Source organism: Protopterus annectens, chromosome 11.part0 (assembly GCF_019279795.1).
Source record: "Protopterus annectens isolate FY-2018-M chromosome 11.part0, PAN1.0, whole genome shotgun sequence".
In the NCBI taxonomy this organism is placed as follows: Eukaryota; Metazoa; Chordata; order Ceratodontiformes; family Protopteridae; genus Protopterus; species Protopterus annectens.
In genome coordinates this window covers 974,885,036-974,908,947 of record NC_056745.1, presented here as the reverse complement: position 1 = coordinate 974,908,947, position 23,912 = coordinate 974,885,036, and positions in this window count along the sequence as shown.

Sequence of the window (23,912 nt, the reverse complement as noted above, 5' to 3'; positions counted from 1 at the left end):
GGCAGACTGCTGACACTGAAGGAGTTCGTGAGACTGCAGTGGTATCAGCTGTCTTGAGTGGGTAGCCAGCACAGCTTTCGGACAAATGAGATGACCTTGCCTGTCACTGAAGTCCCATGCCTGTCCTGGGTTCATTAGTGGAGTGGCGGTCCTTACCTTGCTTTTTTCTTTACATGTACCCATTCAGCAGTATGTTGGCTACACCAAATAACTTTGCCAGGGAGCAATGTAACTGTGCCAAGCGATATCTCATTTTACAACATGATAAAATAACTATGTCTGCATGCTGTACATATATACAGATGTCAAAGTTTAGGACTAAGGTTATGAAAATTATGATTTCTTTTCATATTTTGGTAAATAACTTTGCAAGGGAGCATGTCAGTATGCTAAGTAATACCTCATTTTGAAACATTAATCTTGCACAGAAACTCCTATTACAGTGAACTTGTTTTGCACTCTGTCTCTACGTTTTATGATTTGAGCCTTTAGGTTCCCTTTTTCAGCTCAGTGCAGCATACCCATTTTGTATTACAAAGATCAAACATGTCATCTTTAGGAACTTTGAAGCAGTAAAATGGGGAAGGAAAAAGAAACAGTATTGATAGTTCTAACATGGTAAAAGAATGTTGTACTCATATGCAGATATCAAAGTTTGTTTCAGACTTAGGTTATGGAAATTATGATTTTTTTTTCATATTTTGGTAAACAACTTTGCAAGGGAGCATCTGAATGTGCCAAGTAATACCTCATTTTGAAGACAGCATTGCTGGTTCCAACATGGTAAAATAATTGTGCCAGTATGTTTGACACATGTGCAGATATCAAAGTTTGTTTGGGATTTAGGTTATGGAAATTATGATTTTTTCATATTTTAGTAAATAACTTTGCAAGGGAGCATCTGAATGTGCCAAGTAATGTCTCATTTTGAAGACGGTATTGCTGGTTCTAACATGGTAAAACGAATTGTGCCTGTATGTTTGACACATGTGCAGATATGAAAGTTTGTTTCGGACTTAGGTTATGGAAATTATGATTTGTTTTCATATTTTGTTAAATAACTTTGCAAGGGAGCATCTGAATGTGCTAAGTAATACCTCATTTTGAAAAGATTATTTATAGTTCTAACATGGTAAAAGAATGGTGTCTGTATGTTGTACTCATAGGCAGATATCAAAGTTTGTTTCAGACTTAGGTTATGGAAATTATGATTTTTTTCATATTTTGGTAAATAACTTTGCAAGGGAGCATCTCATTGTGTAAAGTAATACCTCATTTTGAAGACAATGTTACTCCTTACAACATGGTAAAAGAACTGTGTCTGTGCACTGTACACACGTACAGATATCACAGTTTGTTTAGTCTTGTACGGATATGAAAATTATACATTTACAATACTTCTCATTATTATGCCCATATCTTTGCAAGGGAGCATGGTAATCACACAAATTATACATCATTTTGAAGCTGACATTCAGATGCACAACTTCTACACTGATATGTAGGCTCTGTCTGTTACAGGTGATGAGATATTATGCTTTGTTTATTTATCAATTATGAGAAATAATATATTAATCATATTTCTGTGAATATCTCAAGAAAGGAGCGTCACACATTAATGGTTAAGGTATCATTTTAAAGCTGACATTCATACTAACAAATTAAATTCAAATTGTATGGGTCTGCTTGGTACATAGACCAAGATATTGTGTTTTGCTTTTCCAAAAAGGTAAAAAATATGCACAATATCAGCATTCCTTGCCAAATATTTAATAATGACTTTGATATACACTATCAACATTTATACTGTTGGAAAGGTCAGTGTCTGCTGAACAACTTTTGCGTTTACATTTTTAGTCTAGCTCTTATAGTTAAAGAGTTATGAACATTTGTTTTCTGTATGGTTTTACAAATGGATTTTCTGAAAATGAGCTCAGGCTGCACTGTTATTCCTATGGTGGAATTAAGCAGGCAGCTTTTCCTGAGCTGCTCCGGAGTGAATGAGTTAAGGAACAATTATATTCTAGTATGGTTAAGAGACAGAACAATGCCCTATGTAAACATAACTATGTGTGTCAACAGTATAGGTTGCTTTTAAATTCCAGTCAGGAACAGGTACCTAAGGTTTCTAGAAGGCCTGGTCACAGGAGTGTAGTTCAACAAACAGATACACTTTGGCAGTTACAGTTAAGAGCAGATACGGCACCTGCTTTAAATAAGGCAAGGAATCTAAAATATATTTTAAAATACAACAGGTTGAAGGTAAATACATTAGGCAGTGAAATATGTATTTCCATATATTTGATAAGAAAATTGTACTGGGTTTTTATGTGTTGTTTTTGAAGTATAGTGCATACTGATTAATTAAAAGGTAAATATTACTGGTTACGTTTTACTTGATTTACTTCAAGTGATTGTTATAAAGGTCCTGAGTTAAATTTGTATTTTGTTCCGAGGAAAGTTGTTTGACCACTAATCCAGTTGTGAGTCTTCATTATTATGAGTCTTGGAGGCTTTTTATACACAATAGTGCAGGTATTAATGTACTTCTTTTTTCTTTCTTATTGCAGGTGACCATGGGTGTTAGTATCTATCCCCTACACAACCTGATGGCAGTGTCTCTTTTGACTCTGACAAAGATGGTGGCCACAGTGAGGCACAGTTGGGGGTATGGGGGGGCTGAATCTGTCCCAGAGGTAGACATCCCTGTTCTGCCCCATTGTCACCACACACAGTCTTATGCCCATGCATACTCCATCCCCAGAGGCCACAGATTTTGGACAGTCAGAGGGTGGGGACACTGAACAGGAAAGTGTGGCAGCGCTGGCTCCAGTGAGTGTAGACACTGGCCATAACCAGACAGCTGGCGAGGTCCCACACAGGCAGATTGACAGGAGTGCTCATAGGAGGCCTGCTGTCCATCCACCACCTGTTGTAGGTGTCACATCATGAGTCACTTGGTGTATGTTTTAGGCCATCATAGACGTGCAGGCACATTCTGAATGGAACAACAGACATATGGTTAGGGTTATCGATGCAGCACAGTCTGACATCCGGGACTGCCTTCACCCTGTAGGGGACACCCTGGATCAGTTCACTGATGCAGTGGACAGATGGTGAGCTGAGACAGTGTTTGTCTTGCACTGCATATTGTCTGTGCTGGAACATGTGGTTGGAGTTGAGTGTCAGACCCATGGATGTTGGTCAGCAACCATATCTGCTGAGAGTCCACATGGCTGTACACACTCACTCTCCTATAGGGGCAGTACATCCAGCACTACAGAGGGGTGTGTGTTGTCCACAGCATGGCAGGCCATGGGCCTGTGGTCCTGGGTGGTCCCATGGGGGATACGGTCCCAGCATACAGCAGTCACCATCAGGTACTAGTACTGCATCTGACCTTGGTCATGGAGGTGCCAGTGCAACTCCTGGCAGAGCCAGTTCCTCTGTTCAAGGCCGGAGATGGTGAACTGTCATCTCTACCATGTACAGTCCAAAGCTGTCCAACATACAAATGTGTAGGGCTAGCATGGAGCTTGACTGTGTACATGCAGACACTCACACACCACTGCCAAATGCAGGTCACCTATAGACACACACATCACCTCTCAGTGGTCCATCTTACATGCTCCCCTCCTGACTCCATACATGCTGTCTATCATTTGGGCCAGACTAGCCTCCTTTACCCTCACACAACACCTTGTGCAAGTGGTGATACCTGTGCCACATCCCTGTCACCCTCACCATCGATGCAGGGAAAGGAAGCTATGTGTCTGATGCACAGAGTGACTATATCAGTTAACCTGTACTTGTGTAATGTAGTGTTGGTTCAGCATGCCACTTGTAGTGGCTACCAGCAGATATTCTATGCTGGCATTTGTCATGAGTACACTACATACATTTGTGTACCTTATATTGTATGATGTACTGGCTGTATAGCATAGTAGATGGATGACTCACTGTAAGGATATTAACCTAGTATGTGACGTTAGCACTAAACGCTTGTGGGAGAGATTTGTCTAGCAGACTGAAACACACCCTTGGAACAGAACCCTGCCTAATATCACACAGAGCACCTCAGGACATGCCATCTGTCTGATTGGCTGGGTGACCATCATCTCAACACAGGGTGTCTGCCTTTGTCCGTCTTGGACTGGGGCAATATGTGCTGATCCTGTAACTATGGCTACGATGATGTCTATGACCGTGAGGGCTGTATGGCCATTATTCTAGTTCAGTTCAAACATCCTATGGTTCCATAACATGATGCACAATGCTCTAACAAGCTTACACACAAACATGGCTATGTTGAGGCTGGCAACATTTTCAATCACTGCATACAGGACACTCCAAGGCACACACGTATTACAAGTTGGCTGTATGTAGATATGAACACTTACCTATGTAATGGGACATACTAAAGATCACAGTACATGTTGCATGCAACTGCTAGTATTATCAGTTTAGGACATATTATGCTTGATGACAGAAGCTAGCCTTGTTGTGGTCAGTCCTTTGGGGGGGCCATATCACACACTACAAATGAAACAATGCAAAACCCTGCCTATGTGGAGGTTACCAAGGTTATGACATATGGATATATAAATATGCATCAAGTGGGGTACAGGGAGATTAGAACCCCTACCTATGGGGTCTTATGCACTATAGATCACAGTGCTTAAAATATGCACCACAGCTTATGTCTGAAACTGCACTGTCAGCTGGTAGTTTTAAGGTGGCTGACATTATCAGGCCTTGAAGAAGAGGGCAGTTTGGAAGCCAGCAACAGGTTACAGGCCCAAAAGTGCATAACCATTGCAGGTGTATATCCCATGAGGGTATGCCCGTTGTTTTGCAGGTGAATAGATATACACACACACAAACACACACACACACACACACACACACACACACACACACACACACACACACACATATTAAGTGGGCTAGAGTGAGATTAGAACCCCTACCTATCTAGTCTTATACACTATAGATCACAGGCTTATGTCTGAACCTACACTGTCAACTGGTAGTCTTAATGTGGTTGACATCAACAGGCCTTGTAGAAGAGGGAAGTTTGGAAGCCAGCAGCAAATTACATGCCCAAAAAGGCATAACCATTGCAGGTGGATAGCCCATGAGGGCATGTCTGTTGTTTTGGAGGGGAATATACACACACATGCACCAAGTGAGCTGGAGTGAGATTAGAACCTTACCTATCTAGTCTTATACACAACAAATAACAGCACTTATTGCATATGCCACAGAGTAAGTCTGTTGTATGTGAGATTTCAGGCACAGTACTTGTGCATTACACAAACTAGGCTCGTGCTGAACAGCATCTATGGCGTGCAGAGTGATTATCTGCATCTAGTATCCTAGCAGTGAGATAACTGTTTTCATCCTAGCTATGTGTGTACAGTTACCAATTTGGCCATATGTGGCTGCTTGCAGTTACGTAGGTGAACCTGCAGGCAGGGACAATGTGCCCTGTCCATACATGCATTGTCAACATTATACATTACACCACCTGCTCACCTGTGTTTGTCTATGTGGTGACCTCCAGCAGGCACAGGGGTCTGTAGATAAGTGGATTTTGTACTGCTGTACCTTAGTTTGGATCCTTTGAGCAACAATATGGTTGTGTGATAGTGCAGATTTACTCACCATTATTAGGGTATATCAGACAATACAGACATCCACACATATTTCTGTATGTAACAGGATGTATATATAAATGTAGCTCTGTGTGTGTATGCTATGTATATGTGTTATGTAGTTATATGGGGGAGTATATGTATCATTTTAATATATATAGGTGTATATATCAGTATATATCTATTTGACACTACATAGCGATAGATATACTAAGCATGTGAGAGATAGTGACAGACAGATATGTATACATATATGTCTGTATGTATAGACATTTATACATAACAGGTAATTTTGAAGAAGGGGCAACAGAACTGTGATTATGTGACTAAGTGTCTGGGCCTGCCCAGTGGGACTGTCAGTACTTATAAAATGACTCCAGGCAACACATACCTGTACTCCAGTCCGGGATTTTGTATGTTACAGTCATTAACATCCGCCCCTGTTTCTGCCGTACTGCACTCCACTGAAAATGTCAATGGTATTCACAGCTGTGTGCTGTACTCACTATATGACTAAGGTTGGTAATGTTACATCACCAACAGATTGACAGTCTGTATACCTCTCAACTGCCTTATTTTCACAGAATGTCTAGAATTTTGCTTCATATGTTTGGTCTGTTCCTCATACATGTGTGGTCTTCTGGTGAATTATTGAATACTGTCATCAGTACATTATACTAAATAGAGACAGACAGTATTTATATCCTTCGGAAAATATGTAATAATGCAACACCTTTAATTCCAGCAACTTTCTTGGTTTATGGGAACAATATTTAAAATCTGTCCCTATGTTTGGGCCTTTGTTCCTCTAATCTTTCTGGCTTTGTCTAGATTTCTTGCACTAAGAGGTTGATAGGTGTGGCAGTCAGTGAAAACACCAACATAGTTCTAACTCACATGCAAAAGATGAGTAATTCCAGATTAGAGCCATCAACACCATCACCCATGTTAGTTTCCCTAGTCCGCTGAGCCACACAGATTGCCAGATAGAGAGGAGTCATTCATCTCACAATCAGCAGCATAAATATGTACATTGTTATCCTGCATGAAGGGAGACATACAATGTGTGAGCAATATCTACGTTACAGCCCTGAGATTGCCTGTTCCACTGTTATACCATAGCTGATTTTCTGTTAAAGTAGTTATATGGGTACACTGCTGTCATGAGGTGGGGGGACCACAGTACATGATCAGCTTGGGTAGACAGTTGTCCACATATCATGTGTGACCACTGTTTAACATCTCCCTTGCCTGATTTCATGAATATTCCAACCATGAGACCTAGTGAATATTAAGGAACACATGGTATTGGACTGGTTATCTGTAGTCCCATGGAGATGTTACATCTGTCCAAATAGCCCACTATATTTCCTTGCATAACAGCAGCAGATCCATACATACAATACATATCATAGTAATCCTTAAAATTATTGTGTAGGTTAGAAACTTACCTTACGAATGCAGCAGTTGACAGACCTGTAGTTCAGGGCTGACTCTGTGTGATGCAAGCTTTACACAGCCAATACATGGATAGGTACAGGTTGTCTGGGTTGCCTGGCATCAACTATTTTAATATATATATGTGAGTAGGAGTAAGGTGTCAGTCCCTAGGGCCCTAGGTTGTCAGTAAATGCACTATGCATTGTCTCTTAGCCAATGCCAAGGTGTACTAGGCATGCCTACGTCTGCATGCAGGGACATCATCAGTGGGGTCCTCCTCCGAGTCCTCCTGTGAGTGTGGCAGTTCATAGGTTCATAGGTTTATACTAGGCTGTCTGCCCTAGGGCATTTATAAGCCTAGCCCAAAGTTTTGTGGCTTTCACCACCCCTTAAGTTAAAGGATGCTATGCCCATTATTTTGCCGTGCCTCTGTCCAGCAGTGACACAGAGATGATCCCCGGGTTAAACCTGCGATCTCCCATCCATTGGTCAAGATTTCTCTTGAACAAAGCCAGCGAGGTGCTCTGCCTCACATGTACCAGGATTTTGTTCCACAGCATAGGGAGTCTCTGGGTGATGAATCTGTCCCTCCAGCGCATCCTATTTATAACCGTGTTAAGGTTTAGGTCTCTTGATCTTGTAGTTCTGGTGGATTTAGATTTTTTGAGGTGGAGCATGTCCATTAATTCCGGGTTGGACATGGCCTTGTATGTCAGGCACAAGTCACCTCTGAGCAGACGGTATGCGACTGAATAGAGCTGGAGTTCCTTCAGTCGGGCAGTATAAGACATATTTTTGAGACCCATTATCCTTTTGGTGAGGAATTTTTGGGGTCTTTCCAATTGCTGCAGGTGTCTGGTAAGATACATTCCGAATGGGGCATTGTACTCAATCATTGGTCTGATGAGTGATGAGTACAGGGGAACAATGACCTCCCTTGATCTGGATGTGAATCCCTTCATGATCAGGTGGGCAATGTAGAAGGTCTTCCTAACTACTTTGGCAATGTGAGTGTCAAAGGAGAGGTTACTGTCAACTTGGGTCCCCAGATCCCTGATAACCTCTTCTGTGCTTAGTGGATTGCCACCTATATGGTAGCTAGGGGTAACCTTGTTTTTTCTGAAGGGTATGACTATGCATTTTTTGGCATTTAACTTTAGGCCATGGCTCCGGCACCAGTTATCTGTTTCTATGAGACCCTTCTGAAGGATATCTGTGTCTGATGTGTTTTCGACTATAGCACCCAGTTTGCAGTCATCTGCAAACTTTGTCAGCCATAATCCTCCTGTGTTTGCCTGTACTTCTGAAAAGTAGATGCCAAACAAGAGGGGGCCCAGGACTGAGCCCTGTGGGACACCACTTGTGACCAGCTTGGAGTCTGACATGGCGCCAGCAACTCTGACCCTGTGGGTTCTGTCACTTAGCCAGTTTGCAACCCATCTTGTGACGTATGGGTTTACATTTAAGCTGGTGAGTTTTTCAATGATACCCGAGTGGGGTATTGTGTCGAAAGCTTTTGCAAGGTCCAGGTAGGCTGTGTGGACTGCCTTGCCCTCATCAATGGCCTTTGAGACTGTTTCGAAAAAGTCAACCAAGTTTAAAAAGCATGATCTGCCTTTGACAAAGCCAAACTGAGTTTGATCCAATGTCTGTAAGTCCCCTATGTCTTTATTTATGACTTCCATTATGATCCTCTCCATAGCTTTGCAGACCAGGCTTGTTAAGCTAATGGGGCAGTAACTTCCAGGGTCTGTGGAAGCACCGCCTTTGTGAAGTGGGACCACAGTTGCCGTACGCCACTCCTTGGGTACGTATCCTGAGGTGAGGCTAAGATTAAACAGCTGCCTTAAATGCGGGTTTAATTCCTCATTGAGTTCGTGGAGCAGACAGCCTGGGACACCATCTGGTCCCATAGATGTTGTGTTTTTCGCCTTGGATCGAGCAGTTTTCACCTGTACATATGAGATGTTTGGGAGGCTACATTTTGCTGGGATAGATATCTCTCCTTTTGGGGGGGAGGGGGGGGGGAATTTGCACTGAACCTGTCAACCAGTATGTTGGCAATGTCTGTTGGTTCAGTGATTTTTGCATCATTTTGAACTAATTCTGAGCATATCTGGGAGTTTCCACCCAGGTTTCTAACATAGCTAAAAAAGGCAGTGGTGACCTAGGTGCTGGTGGGGGGCTGTGTATCCCTTCTCTTTGCTGATCTTGCTGCAGCTGTTTCAGCAGGATCATATTGTGTAGCATGGCACATACTGTGAACATATGTGCACATGCGGCTGGACAGTACTGCAGGGCTCCACCAGATATATCGAAGCACCAGACCCATGACTTCAGCAGCCCATACACATGCTATATGATGTTCCTAGTTTGTGCGTGTGCATCATTATGGCATTCTTCCATGGGTGAGTGTGCATTTCAAATAGGTGTCATCATCCATGGTTCCAGTGCATAGCCAGCATCCCCCAGTAAATGGCCATGTAGATGTCCACTCTAGCAAACCTCTGCTACAGCTGTGATGTGTTCCAGATATGAGAATCATGATAACTGCCAGGGTTGCCAGCACATACATTCATGATAATGTCCTGGGCATTGCACATGTACTGGCAGTTGATGGAGTAGTACCCCTTGTAGTTGACTTAGATTCTACCGTCCTCACTGGGTGGTGGCTTGATGTGTACACGGGTGCAATCTATGGCACCCAGTACTTCAGGGTAGTGTGCTACATTGTAGAAGTGTTATATATTGCTGGCCCTTGCCTCAAGGGTGATGTGAAAATAAATGTGCTCACTGGCATGTGGTAGCATGGCATCCTAAATGCCGATGCCTGTGAAACCCCAATCATGTCCTCAGTTGGTCTTTGTAAGGTACCTGTGGCTATTATCCTAAGGGCTACGCATACCTTTGTTTCCACTGGGATGGGGTCCCCGCTGTTGGGTCTGAGTTGAGGGTGGCAGAGCTCAGTGATTTCTTGTAGTATGTCCCTGTCTGCCCTTTAGCACTCTACAATCTCCAGCTCATGTAGCTCCTGGAAGATTACCCTGGGCCTGACCACTCTTCTCATTCTCTGCCTAGGCCTATTTTCAGCAGCAGCAGTATTGACTTTAGCATCTAACACACACAGATGTAGCAGACTTGCAGCAACCCCTAGCATTCTTTCAGTTAAAATTCTCATGTCTGTACACCAGTGGTGCAGAGTATGGGGAAAAAATCAGATTGTAGGGTGTATGCATACTTTATAGTACTCTACTGTTGATGCTGCCTGCATGATTGGCTACCTATGATGCATTGCACCTGCCTAGTATATCATTGACATAATTTAATGGCCCTAGTTTAAGTTAAACAAGGGTCAAAACTAATTAATACATCATTGCCTTTTAGATACTCTCAGCAATGTGGCACGTCACACAAATGCATGCCCCATAGTTAAATAAAGCTTAGCAGTCAGTTGACATACCACACTGACTTCCATGCTCAGCACAGCAGTGTGCCATGCAAACATGCCAAAACACACACCACGTAGGTAAACAAAACTTAGAAGTCAGTGCACACACACACACGCCCAGACTTCCACGCTCAGCACAGCAGTGTGCCGACGCAAACACGCAGAAAAACTCTCCCAGTAGTAAACAAGGCTTAGAAGTCAGTACTCACACCTGCCAAGACTTCCACACTCAGCATGGTGGCACGCCACTCAAACAGGTGCAGCTAAGCTCCAATCAGCTTAATAGTCATTGGACACACCATCTCCTGATGCCAGCTACCTCATGTGTGGACACCAAAATGGTTCTCTGCCTATACAAAGGGGATATGCTGCCATGATTACCCCAATATGCTATTCAGTAACTTCATCTCATTTGCATAGGGATCTGTGCTCACAACCTGGAATCTACATGCTCTCAAGCCCTACCACGTCAGCAACAGCACCAATGCACCATTGTAGATACTCCACACAGGCTCCTGTAATACATTTCTCTCTCATAATATTAATTTTATTTCCACTTTTTTTTTAATTTTTTAAGGCATGTTTGCACACAGCAGTGTGCCACAGAAACATGCCCAGAGTATTAAAAAAATATATTTTAACATATTTTTTGTAATTTATAAGACATACAGAGGAAATTTTCACTCATATCTGTGTGTGGTATACCATTTCTGTCCATCTATCTACATTTCTAGATGCCCTTTTGTCTGTCTACATTCCTGTACATGGAACTTTTCCATGTACACTACAGACACTGACACAGGGTCTCCAGGGCTGCCTATCTTTTTGCTGGATCACTCTACCTGCCTCATTTGCATGACATTCACCTGCTTATGAGGTGGTTTGTATGCCATGGAACTTCCTGTGTTGACAAGTGCATGCGTGCTGCCAGCAGTGCTTACTGGATCTCAAACCTGCTAACTTTCGTGTAAGCAGTGTGGCACAATGCCTACATGGTAAAAAAGACCATGCAGGCTTTATTAAATTCCCCCAAAGTCTTTTTCTTGACTAGAAAATAATTTTACTATAATAGATCTAGGATGTTCATATATTTTTTGTAGAAACATAAACCAGAAATCTATGAGCTCTATCTATTCTGTAGGACAGAGCTTCCAGGAGATTTAGTATTTTTGGGATCCAGGATGATAAAAAGTTTACCATATTGTCACCTTCCATTTATTTAGGAGCCCCATATATTCTGATATTATTTCTTATTGCCTTGTTCTCCAAGTTGTTGATTTTCTCTATGAGTTTATTGTTTTGCTGTAAAATAAAGTTAATGTTGTGTTCTCCTTTTGACAGTCTATCATCAATATCTGTAAGAGAGTCTTTCAGAACTGCTATTTGTGCTTTTTGTTGTTTAATAACATCATCGATTAATTCCCATTTGTTTTGTGCAGTCTTCTTTCATTTTATCTGTTTTTAATCTAGTTTGTCAGTTTTCAAAGTTAAGTCCTGAATATTTGAAAGAAGTGACTGCAGCTCCTTCTTCATTGAGTTTTTTTTAAGGCAGCCTTTAAGTGATCCATCTTCTTTCTTTGAGAATTTCCTCTTGATATTATGACAGGAAAATATATGAAATATTTGTAGATTGTTTCACCAAAATAATCCTCAGATCTTCTAGTTCAGTAAAATAGTACTTTTAAAGGAATTCTGATGAAAAGAGCAAATTATTCCTGTCAGAAAGGCCTGAATGAAGCAGAGCAAAGAATCTGTACTGCTTTTGACTTGCCATCTTGGATATGCCCCCTACAGTACTCTATTCTTGATGGCAATATTTATTTATGAAAATTTACCTATCATCTCAGCTGAATCCCACACCAAACTCCTTAGTGTTATGATGACCATCTCAAATTTGATCTACACACTCAGCAGTGCATTAAAAAGACCCATCAAAAACTAGGTCTGCTCTATAGACATAATAAATACCTTACAACTGCTTCCAGACTCTCCCTTGCACAAGCCTTTCTACTCCCCACACTGCTCTCTGCAGCCCCTATTCTCACACACCTCCAATCAAACATTCTCACTAAACTAGAACTCACCCATAACAAAATAGCTAGATTTGCCTCTAACCTACCTTACCACATCCACCATTGCATCACCTTTGGAAACCTGCTGTAGCTAGAATTTCATCACCAAATCCTAATACCATAGCTTCTCTTGGCTCATTCAATTCTATATCAATCCTCTTCCTGTCTCTCTATCTTCACTCTCATCCAGTCCTATAGTCTCAATCACTCTCTCTGTAGCTCTCAACAGAACCTATTGCAAGTCTACATGCCCAACAAAAATGCTGGTAAATTACTTTACAGCTACTCCATAGCAAATGCATGGAACAAACTACCTCATATTGTCAGATGTATCACGGACCCTAACATCTTTAAAATAGCAATTAAAGACTACTTCCACAAATCATGGTCATGCCATGACCCAACATAAACTATCTTACTCTACCATAGACTGCTGCCATCTCAGATACTAATTTACTAGTCTTGTCACTGGCTCCCTACCTGTTCTCTTTCTTTCTACGTCTTACTCCATATACGTTTCCTCTGTTTTACGCTTCTACTCTATACTAGCTTCGATTATAGACCTTAGTACTTTCTTCCACCTAATATACTCTTTACTTTATACTATTTTCATATTCCTATTCCTCCTACTACCACTTTTTTGTAAATGTACCTAAAACTGATCACACTTTGTTATCAACGACATTTATGTATATGCCCGTTATCCTGTCTTTATTCCTGATGATAAATCTCTGAGTAACCTGTACTTTATTATTTTCTGCAGAATGTGTTTCATATTTAAAAACTGAACTAGTTACATACAGATAATATTAGTTATTCATTGTTTTTTTTTTTTTTTTTGCAACAACTGTCTATGTTAATTAATGTTTAAGCAATGTAATATTGAAGCTTTTCTCATCAGGTCTCTGCTGAAAAAGGGATCTGCCCAGTCAGACTAACCCATTTAATAAATGTCAAATAAATAAATTAATTAAATAAATATTATATAAATACCTTCAAGATTGTCAAGTCAGTTTTGTAACCTACATGTGGCTACTGATCTGGAAAGCAGTAATCATGATCAGAGAGTTATATGACTATGAAATTTTCTTAAGAAAATGGGAAATAAATGATGCATTTAGCCTCTTGTGATCTGAGACTGCAAACAGTGAGTGTGGACAACATTTATGTAAACCACAAACTTAAAATCAATATTATTCATGCGCTTCCTGGTCTATGAAAAGTAATATATTAAATTTAAATGTAAATCAACCTAAAGATGTCAGCATTATAAGTGCAATATGACACTCAGGGCTATGCATTTTACAGATATTACTGTATTTAAAGGGGCTTGAAAGTCAGTAACCAAAAACATTCCTGATCTGTAATAATATCAGTATACTTGATATCCCTATATCCCTTATTGCTTTTATATTCTACACTCATGCTATAGTTGTGTGTTATAGTTTTGAATTGTGCATGTTCTTTATTTATGTTTCCTTTCACAATATATTATGGTGTTTCAAAAGATTTATACTGTGGCAACAGGACTCTTTCATTCATTTCACCTCTCAGCAACTACAGACAGAACCCTATGGAACACCCAATGATAACACATATTCAGCACATGATGCAAAGTTACGCAAGAGGGTTGTCTAGACATGATTTTTTTCCCTCCGCATAACTTGCATGTCACTGTGTCTCCCCTGTATGTTTTCCAGTCAACTACTTTCAAGTGCAAAGTGTATGTTGCAACTTAACTAGAGCAATTAATAGACATTTTATCATATTTAAAAGCCATGGTGCCACCCGAGTGAAGCAATGCCTAGTAAAACCAATACGTTTTATTGAAGTCCCCTCCCAGAAAAACTGTATAGCAAACTAACAGTAGATACATTTTTCTCCACATTTACACATATTGCATTATCTCTTGAAATTTTTCACATCTTCATGCAACTTATTACAGAATTCTGTTGGAGTAAATGTGATTGATGTAAAAGTTGTACATAGTGCAGTTGCATGTGAAATATGAGTATACACTCACAACAACAAAGGCAGAGGTTAACTGTTGCAGTAGTTCCTACTTGTTGACTAGTGCGTGTGAAACAATTCTTAGTATACATAACTTAAGAGGATTATGATTGGGTTATGTGTTTGAGAGACAGACATCAAGAAATTCACCTCAAGAGCGAGTCCCAAGATGCAAATCTGCACATTCATATTGAGAATACATAACTAGTTTGTAGTGCATGACACCCTGTGATTACTTTTCAAAAATGAGATAAAGGCAAGTTTGTTAAGCATATTTCTGATGTCAGAAAGGTGTTTAGTAAGATGCGGTTAAGTATCACTGCACACTGCTGGCATTTAGTTTTGCTCTAGAGAATGACTGAGGACAGTGCCAGCTTGCAAAGAACAGTGACAAAAGGTAAATCAAGCTTTGAAATTTGTTAGATACTTCACAGTAAGCACTTTTAAACAAAACAGAGCAGGCTGCCTAACAGCTTTTAAAGCAGCTGTTCTTCAAAGTAGAATTTCTGCCTTTGCCCCTACACTTTTTCTTTTTTCCCCTTGACTGTTAACACATGAAGCTCCTCTCACCAATCATAATCTACTTAAATTTTCTTAAAATAAATGCCAAAACTGAACTCAGGAATGAATTTCTTTGCATCCATGTCCTGAAAACATAACAAGTTGTTTATAGTCAGAGACTTGAACATAATCCTTTATATTATAACCAGACAGATCAGATCATAATTTACTGTAGTACACAAATCTTTAAGTGCGTCAGTGTAATACTAGTCCAAGAAAAAAGTGTACCCCTTTGCAAAGTTTCCTGAATCTCCTCCTATCCCCATCACAGAAGACTTTGAAGCTGTTTAGTACACAGGAAAACAACTCCATGACAAACATACTGATGGTACCACTATTTTAAAGAAGCAGGACTCACATGTTATAGCTCTCCTTTACAGAAACAAAAACAAATTCTTTCTGAGGTAGAGCTTTGCTATCATTTATTAAAGCCCACAGATTTACAGTGTATCTTTGATAATATGTTTCTGTTTTTTGTATATTTTTGTCATTCTCACTTCTCTAACTTGTGTTTCTGATTAGCATCTCACAGTCCTACTGGAAGTAGAAAGAGTTACATGGTATTTAATATTCAGTTTAATGCTAATTAGGACCCATATTTTTTTTTTTCTGGATGTGTCTACTTTTGAAGAGCCTTTCTACCTATTTTCAATGTTTGCAAGTTCAGAGGTATGCAACAAAGACATATCTGACATCACTAAGTGTATTATCATTTTCAAACCTGTGGAAAATTTAGACCACTTACGCTTTTGTCTGTCTGTCTGTTACTGGTAGTACATGAGGCAGGTAAAGTTCCACAAACTACAGAGAACTATGATTGGATCTCTTATTTATAACCAAGCTGTTATATGTTCTTGAAATTCATGCCGAGATTCACCTATTAATCTTTACTTCACTCTGCACTGGAGGTGAACTTTTTGACATCCATTTCTTGAACATATAACAACTTAGTTAAGATCAGAGATATGCTTATAATCTTCTACATTATACTTTTGAATACATTCTTCTTCTGTAGAAATGTCATAATCGTTACCTTTGGGGCATTTATACTATGAAAAGCCCCTTTCCCATACACAGTGATAGCAAGATACCATTTAGATATTTAAAATAATTCTACATAAAGCTTTATCTTAAAACATTCCTTAAAATACCACGTGACCTTGCTGTCATGGACATTTCTACTTAACAGGCAGCCATTGAAAATGCATGAATTTCAACAGCAAAATATTCATTTCAGTTGACACCTCAGGCAGTGGATATATCTATTTGGTCATATGCCATGTGAGAGCTACTTTAAAAACTTGTGCGTATTTGGCTATTACTTTTTAAACAAATTAGAGTTATTATTTTAGATACCAGAGGATTATCTATGGTGGTGCAGCGGTAGCATTGTTGTCTCACAGCAAGAGGTTCTCCCGTTCGATTCTCAGCTAGAGTGCGGGGAGTGCCTTCTGTGTGGAGTCTGCATGTTCTCCCCACGGTTGGGTGGGCATTCAAAAGACATGTGTAAATGGGCGTGTCTTCATTGAAGGTTGGACGTTGAGCTGGCACCTTGGCGTTCGTGAAAATCTACTGCCAATCATTAGCGGACCGGAGTTCCACTGTGGCGACCCCTAACCGGGAAAAGCCAAAACAACAACAACAGCATTTTAATTATTCTTTATTCTAGCAAAATAATGCTTATGCACAGGAATTATTTAATTTATGTTAATGCCCAGTAGCCACATGAGAAGCTTGCATGCAGACAGTAGGTTAATAAAATCTCATGTATTTATACCCACCCTGCAGTAAGTTGCAGAACATTCTTTTAAGTTTCTACTTTTAATTTGTGGCCACATTTTTTACGTTTAGCTCTTATTCTACTGAGGTATTAAATCTGCACATCTCATTTTATTTATAAAAAGTTACTGTCTGCAGTATTTTACCTAATATGCTGTGTTTCATATTGTAAAACTCTGAATAAATCCGTTAATTTACTACACATTTTATTATTTTGAATTTGACAGATAAGGCAAACTGAGAACCATTTATTTGTTTATACATTTACAAGGATGTGAGCAAATTATTATTCATGTAGCTGTGAGAAAGTGAAATAAATAACACCGTCACAAATGCCTGGTCAAACATCTGGACTGCCAAAATACTGTTTGGTTAGTTGGGATATAAGTATTTTGAGCTCTGTGTTTAATATCTGTTACATTCAACAATAACAAACACTTGCTGTACACCTGCTGTTGATTTCAGTAAAAATGTGTTTTGTGGGTTCATGTCAATGTCATGTATGTTTGTGTTTCTAATGAGAAAAATCTTGGCTATGTTTGCTTTTAGACAGATACTTCAGAACTACACATCTAAAAAATACTGATGCTCCATTGTAGCTCTTTACTTTCATCTTTCAGGCACCTACAGTACTCAGTATTATATAAAATAAAGGAAACCCTTTTGGAAAAAGAATCCTTTCTTAATTACAAGCTTTGCCAAGAGAAATGTTATCACCATGTGAAACTGATTTAGTCTAAGTTTAAGCTATTCAGCTTTATTGAACTGAAAATCAAAAAACTCATTCTGAAAATTCATCCTTTTGTTCTTTTTTATTTCTATCGGGCCTCAGATTGCCTCAAGTGATTATTATTTCCATGAGCAGTGTTCTCCTTTACAAGAAACCCTTTAAGTCCACACAAGTAAGCAACAGCTTATTTTATAATGAAGTGTTTCATGGAATTCTGTATTTCAGTCCATATCACCAACTCTGGGCAGTCGCTATGTTCTATTACACAATAACTGCCAATTAACATTCAAAAACAAGCATGCTGATTAGTCAGCCCAACCAGCGTGCCCATTCTAAATTGAGCATATACCAATGGAAAAAGGTCTGGTTGCCTTGACTTTCTTCCAGTAATATATGTTATAACTTTTTAAGTTTTCTTCACCATAAAAAAAGCACTGATGTACTGCCCAAGTGTGGGAACATAAGTCCCATATGCATGCACAGTACATAAAAAAAGCAGCAAGATATGTAACAAAAGCGGAAGAACACCATGGACCGCCATATAAAGATATTATTTAAGAAAAGTAAGTGATTTTTTGTTTTAAATAATGTCATTGTATAATAGCAATAACCGATTCTGTGGTGTGGTATTTTGACGATTTACACACTGTTGGCTTTGTTTAGGGCTAACCATGGGTAAATCTTCAATATCCCACACCCATGTCATCGGTTATTGCTATAATAATTCACACTAGTTAAGGAGTATATCATTGGCTAAACAACACATATATAGAATTTAGGTTAGTTCTAGAACTTGAATGGTAAAAATGATGAGAAATGAAGAGTGCATTTACTCTAGCCCCTGTAGGTATTGTAGAATAATTATATTACTGTAAAATATGCTGCCGTCACTATGTAAATAATGTTTAGAAGGAATAGATATTAGCTGACCATCCTTTATAATGATAAGTGAAAAGCGTAATTTTTGCAGATTTTCAGTGCAGGGCACAGGAGATATGCTACCAGTTATCTACTGACTCTGATAATGATAAGAAAAGCAACAAGACAGCCTATGGTCTGTAGAAAGGAACTTGGAAACTCAATACTCTGCAGTGTCCAGCTCATTATTAAAGAAGGATTATATCACTTTTACTGTGATTGACTCGTAACCTATATCATTCCATTGACAGACTTTTTGCATTTTTTCATTTTTATTTATTTTTCTTATATGTGCTGAGATTGAGCCCAGAGGGTTCAATCTATTTTCATGAAGCAATAATGTATACATGAATTGTCACAGTTTCCAATAGTGATACAGACTGCAATGCATGACTAATGACATCATTTACATAATAGCTTCCAACAGGAGAGACATTGGATCATAGGAGTATACTTGACTAACCTAAATTGCCTGTATAAGCCTAGCCATGCTCCTATATTAGAAAGTTATTGGCCCCTTATGTTTTGTGGGGGTATACAAACTTAGGTATGGGTGGTATAGCATTTGCAACCATATCACACCTTAAAAACAATACAGCCTGAAATAATGGCATTCAAATGTCTTCTTCTCAAGAAAGAAGATAGAACAATCAACCTCCAACTAAACTACTCCCACAACCCTGCAAGCAAAGCATCCCAAAGAGCCACATCATGAAGAACTGTCTAAGAGATGGCAATATCTCCATATCTGTTGTACTTCTAGTACAAAGACTTACATTCTGTGAAATTGTGCAGAGCTATAGCAGAGCTAACTACCTGGCTGTGTTGATTCTATAACCATCTGTAACCAAACTGATAAGTATACTTTTTTGCACTTGATTTGCAGTGTACTGCATTTATATATTTGTTTAATTGTTTATTGCTGGCCTCTGTCCTGTGTATTATGTCTGCCTTGTTTGTTTTTCCGCCCTCCAACCCAAGTGTTGTACTCTTAAACTTGGTGGCTTTGGAATTGCCTGCCCCTACTATAAAATTGATTTTGGTCACTCCTCCCATTCCCATCTCATTTGCTCACTCAGCTGAGTACAGTAAGATCATTTGGGAAGGGCTACCCCCGTGCTTCTTTGATTTTGGACACTCCTCCCTATCCCATCGTATCAGCTTAGTCTACTGAGTATATAGAGAGCATTTGAGAAGGCCAACCCCTTTAGTTTCTTAATCTTGAACTATCTTCTGTTTCCTACCACTCCACTTAATAAAAAAATACACTTTATTCAGATGCTTTTACTGTAATTGTGTTCTTCCTACTTTATCACTTTATTTTTCCTGTGTGATCTTTAGTGTTCAAGTGTTTTTATTCTGCTGCATTTATTATTGCTTGTTAGTAGACTGGTTAAATGTATCTGTTATTCTAAGCATCTTAGTTTTGGCTTTAGCACTTGTGCTTCAGGACAGTTACTTTACATTTAAGAAGGTTTCTGGGGTCTATACTCTTGTGGACAAACCCTTATCAAAACCCTCTCTCTGTAAGTCTGCCCAAGTATTTGTAACACTATGTCTGGACAATTCCCATCAGTTTCTCCTGCCAGCCTGGTCAAGATGGGCATACTTAGACAGTGTAGCAACTGCCTCATGTTTACTGACAGCCCTCCTCTCCTAGCACATAATTCTCCTAACTGCAAGAAATGCATCTATATCAGTAACATGGAGTCCATGCTCTCTCATGCAACAGTCAATACTCCTGACAAAGAGGAGATTGCCAGCACAAACGCCACACCCCTCACATCACATAGCCAAGCGCAACACACACACACCTATGTAGAGGTCCTCAATAAAAACTTACCTAAACAGCAGAAACATCCAAAACACATTCACAAACATTCCACACACAACACCAAACACATTGCACACAGCAGACAACACACTAGTGTCTCAGAAACACAGCCCATAAGGCAAAACAATAAACCATCTTAGGCCACAAGGCATAACAATAAACCAAGCATACTATTCATTGTTGACTCAGTTGTGAGATATACTGATGTCCCCATCATCAGGCTCGACAAGCAGAAGGTCACAGACAGTTGTCTGTCTGGTGCTAGAATCCACCACATCATGCACGCACTGGACTATATGAAGAGATACATAATTGAGTTCTCAGAGGATGTGCCCCAGGCAGGTATGACCCTAGCCCTAAGCCACATCCTACCTTCACCAAGAATGTTACCACAATACCAACAAAAAAATTGACAAATATTCCAACATAAAAGATCTGTCAAAAAGCAAATTGAAGGTCATGTTGCTTAATGCTAGGAGCCTTAATCTGAAAATGCATTCACTGGAGGCTCTCCTTGCACTGAAAGATGTCATTGTCTGTGCTGTCATGGAAACTTGGTTCAGGGTTGCTATATCTCATTCCACACATTCCAATCCCAAAATGAGGTGGGAAGACTAAGGGTGTTGGAGTTTCTATCTTCATTAAGTACAGGCACACCTCCAGACTGGTTTGCCAGCATGATGCACTGGAACTACTCCAGGTGCAACTGACAGTTGGCAAGACACCCATCCAAGTTATAGTCAGCAATAGACACCCCCCCCCCATGACTCAGCACACCCATTCTTCATACCTGGATCTACTTGACTCCATCAAGGTACCCCCTAACACCCTGATCCTCGGTGACTTCAACTATCCCACCATAGACTGGGTGAACTATTCCTGCACTAATGCATTCACTCAATGATTCCTTGACTTTATCAGTCCTAATGCACTAGACCAGTTCGTCTCATCCCACACAAGGAGAGATAACATTCTGGACATGATTCTCACCAACATGGGTGACTGCTGCACCACTCCCATAGTATGTTATTCCCTGGTGAGATCAGATCATCAGACTATCTCATTCAAAGTTTCTATCCGACCCATCCCCCTCAGCCATAATCAAGGTAACAAACTTCTCAAAAGCTGACTACAATCTCCTAAGGGAGGGTATCTGTAGCTTCACACCACCGTCCCCCTCAGAGGATGCAGGCAACTATGCTGAACAGTATGTCATTGCAGTATACAAGCACCTGTACAACTACATGGACTCAGCCATACCCAACAAAACTAAAATCTGCTCCTCAAGGAAACACAAACCTATTTGGTGGACATCCACTATCAACAGGCTTTACAACAAAAGGTAGAAACTGTTGTACAAGGATAAAAAGGAACAAATTCCCAATTGGAAAAACTCCCTCCTTTACCTCAACAAGCAAATTAGATCACTAGTGAAAAGCTCCAAAGTCAGTTTATGAATTGAAACTAGCCTGCAATACAAAGGGAAACCACAAAGCTTTCTTCAGTTACATCAGGAACCTCCATGGCAAAGCCCAGGTTTGTTCTGAATTAGTACTTAACATCATCACTTACACTGATCTTGTTGACTTAGTCAACTTGCTAGCAGATAGGTTCAGTGCAAGCTTCACCCCCCCCCGTCCTCCCAAGGCCCTTTTGATATCCCCAATATCTGTCCCTCAGCTCACATCTCGGTAGACCAATTTGTTAAAGGCCCTATCCTAGGCAAAGAACACAGCTTCCATGGGACCTGATATTATCCAAGGCTGTATTCTGCACCATCTCCAGCAAGAACTGGCTTTACCATTGAACACCTTATTCAACAACAGCCTAAGTACAGGCTTCATTCCAGCAGAGGGGAGAACTGCCATTGTCATCCCCCTTGCACAAAGATGGTGCCACTACTGACCCTGGAAACTATCGCCCCATTAGCTTGACAAGTCTGCATCTCATAAACAAGGACACAGGCAATTTCCAAGCACTTAAACCCCACCCAGTTTGGATTTGTCAAGGGCAGATCTTGCCTGTTGTACTTGATTGAATTCTTTGAGAGTGTCACCGAGGCTCTGGATGAACGGAAGTCAGTACATACAGCTTACCTTGACTTGGCCAAGGCATTTGATACAAACCCCCATTCAGGCATCATCAAAAAGCTAACACAACTTAGCGTAAATCCCTGTCTCATCAGGTGAGTGGCCAGCTGGCTCACTGACAGGACCCTCAAGGTCAAAATAGGTGCCTCCACCTCCAGTAGCAGAACTGTCACTAGTGGAGCTCCCCAGGGATCTGTTCTGGGACCCCTGCTGTTTGGCATCTACTTCTTGGAGGTCCAGGCAAAGACAAAAGGCATGTTGCTGACCAAGTTTGTGGACAACTGTAAGTTGGGTGCTGTCAGTGACTCCACAAATGATGTTAACATGCTGCAAGGGGGTGTCACAGCAACTAATGACTGGTGTCAAAGTCATGGCCTCAAGCTAAATGCAAAAAAATGTATCATCATACCATTCGGTAAAAACATGGACCTACTGATTACCACATCAATGGCAACCCCCTAAACACACAACCTGTAGTGAGAGACCTGGATACCCAGGTTGATAATAATCTCACATTCGACCATCATGTAGCGGCAGTGGTCAGAATAGCCTTTTACTTGGCTCATATCATAAGTAAAGGATTGCATCCAGAAAAAAGGAGGTTATTACCGCTCTATACTCCTCCCTCAATAGATTGATAATTGAGTATAATGCCCCGTTTGGTATGTACCTATCCAAACATCTGCACCAACAGGGAAGACCACAGAAATACATCACAAAGAGAATCCATGGCCTCCAACACCTGTCCTATGTTGACAGACTCAAATCACTATAAGTATGAACCATGAACTGCATAAACTAGTAAAACATAGCAAAGGCTCCTCAGTTGGTCACTTGAAATAATTTTATTACTCACAATGCACCAAAAAAAAAAACAATAACGTTGTAAACATACATAAAATTAAAATAAAAATAAAAGTACTAAGCGCTTTCACCCTAGAAAACATACGGGCATCTTCAGAGTACTGACAAGATATCTCAGCAACAACAGTTAAATACATAAGTCCCTAATTACACAATGCCTATCATTGGTTGATTGATAAAATAGTTTTTTTAAAAATCATTGAACATAGTTAATAATTAATAAGAATACGACACACTAGATAAAAAATGTAAAATATGAAATAGAGCATAATATAATATAATGTAATAAATATTTTAAATATTGTAAATGTGTATTATAGTAAAAATACCTTTGTAAATGTAATAATGTAATAATGTAATAATGTTATAAAAACTAGTGTACATTGATAAATACAAATAAAAATAAAATATATGTACATAGTATCTTGTAATGTTCCTATATTAGAAAACAATTAGCATAATCTTAAACTAATTATCACTAAAAAGACCTAAAATATCAAATACAATAT